The sequence below is a fragment of the Sinocyclocheilus rhinocerous genome, unplaced genomic scaffold (genome assembly GCF_001515625.1).
Source record: "Sinocyclocheilus rhinocerous isolate Xijiao unplaced genomic scaffold, SAMN03320098_v1.1 scaffold128, whole genome shotgun sequence".
Classification (NCBI taxonomy): Eukaryota; Metazoa; Chordata; class Actinopteri; order Cypriniformes; family Cyprinidae; genus Sinocyclocheilus; species Sinocyclocheilus rhinocerous.
In genome coordinates this window covers 313,274-315,615 of record NW_015666174.1, presented here as the reverse complement: position 1 = coordinate 315,615, position 2,342 = coordinate 313,274, and positions in this window count along the sequence as shown.

Genomic DNA, 2,342 nt, shown 5'->3' with positions numbered 1-2,342 from the left:
AGGGGTAGGGGTAGGGGAAGGGCCAAGATAGCCCTTCAAACGAAGATTTTTTGGGACCACACTGGAAGAGGGGGAAGGGCTAAGGGGTAGAATTGGGATTGGGCCTAAGTGGCCTCAACTACTATGTACTTACTTTTAAATTAATCATTTTGTACAGTGCACTTATTGTGTACATGTTTTTACATTGTACTTATATTTTAAAAATTGCATGCATGTAATTACATCTGTAATTCATTTCTGTAATTACATTTATAATTACACTGTTGACCCATCCCTTACACCTTAACCCACCCTTAAACCTACCCAGACCACCAAACCTGTCACTAACCTTACCCCTATCCCACCTCAATAGCAGCAAAAGTGTTTTGCAATACAATATAAACACAATAAGTACATTGTACTTATTTTTTTATTTAAGTACATAGTAGTTAAGGCCACTTAATATAAAGTGGGACCCTAAGTTGTAAAGGGAATGGACTTTTTTGTTTTTGAAAGAAGCCTCTTATTAACAAGGCTGCATTTATTTGATCAAAAATGCAGTAAAAACGGTAATATTGTCAAATTATTCGTTCGATACAAAGCTGAATTTTCAGCATTCTTACTCCAGTCTTCAGTGTCACATGATCCTTCAGAAATCATTCCGATATAGTTTTTTTTTACTTCATAACCCAGTAATGAATATAGCACAAAAAATGCTAAATTAAGATATTCAAAGCAAGTTCATCATAGAAGGGTCTATTAATATATACAAAAATACATTGAGAAAGAGATATATTGACGTATGTATTTTTGAGTATATTAATAGAGAAAGAAATGAACATGTCATTGACCTACCAGCATCTATGAAAGGAAAATACTGTAGCTTTTAAAAAACTTAATTATTGTTTCTCACTTTATCCATGGTGATTTGAGCTCTCTGACGTGTTTTCTCTTTATTTCAGTACGCGAGATGATCCTCCATCCTTACGAGACGCAGTCTGACAGCTTCTACTTTGTGGACAACAAGCTGGTCATGCACAACAAAGCAGATTATTCATACAGCGGAGGCCCTTAGGACGGCCGTGGGAGGGGACTGAGGCAGAGAGTTTGACTGACAGACCTAAGAACCAATCACATGTCTTTGTCCAGCAGTCACACCCTCCTTGAATCAGTGTCATAGACGACTGCCTGCAGTGCGCCATGCCTGTTTTTGAGATCTCTCGAGTCATATCATAAGGTCTTATCCAGTGCATACATATCCTATTCTGATTTCACACTGCCATCATTCACATCAGCAAATATAGATATTAAAGTGTTTATTTTGCATAAGCAAGGCACTGTAATGTGAATGGTACTTAGGTTTTCTGTTCATCATGTGCGTGCGACGTGCGTGTGTATGTGTGGGTTTTGATTCAATGATTTTGTGTGTGTATGTGTGTGAGGGTGGTGTTTAACTCTGATAAGACCATTATATATCGTTGATGTTGATGAGTATTTCTTTCCCTGTCAGAATAAGCTACATCATATTTCATGATATTTGTGAACTTTTCATCCTGAATAGAATATGATATGATTTTATGGTGAGACCTTGACATAATTGATAGATTTGTGTTGCATTAGATATATTTTGATACGTGAACAAACTATTTGTGTGGATAAAAACTAGTCAAATCAGTTCAAACTTTCATGGTGCGCAACCTTCATGGATCTGTCGAAACGAAGGACTTTTGCTTTCAAAGGTCTGCATAAAGTTTCTGATTATACATAATTCACACTGCAAACGAGAGGTTGTGTAGATAAATCAACATTGTGAAAAATGCCTACTGAAAAGGGAACACGGCACACATTACAAGCCTTGACATTTCAAACGTCTGGTTCGTGTGGTTTCTTTTTGTCTTCGTTCAAAACAAGAGGAAAGAAATGGCCATTTTGAGCCGTTTAAAGAACAGTAGTTCAAAGAGGTCCAGAGATGCGGTCTCTTCTCATCTCCATCTAGCATTCCTTTTCTCACACATTCCAGCGAGCCAGACCCTTCATGGCTGTGTAGTGCACATAGCAGAGGTTCGATTTAACATCTTATCCAAGGATGTGTTGTATGTATGATCCTTGTATTCATAGTGCAAAAAGTGCATTTAGGAGAATGATTTTCATGTTTTTGGTTTATGAATAAAGAGGAGGCTTTCAAAGACTTCTATAAGCGCGTAAAACGGAGGAACAACTTGAAAAATGTTTCTAGTCAGATGTAATATGGGCTTTATTTATGATTGTGATTTATTGTAAATTATTTTTTGGGGGGGTGGATGAAACGTATGTTTTGGACAGTTCAAATGCCAGTCTGGAATAAAAGAGAAATAAATGTATAT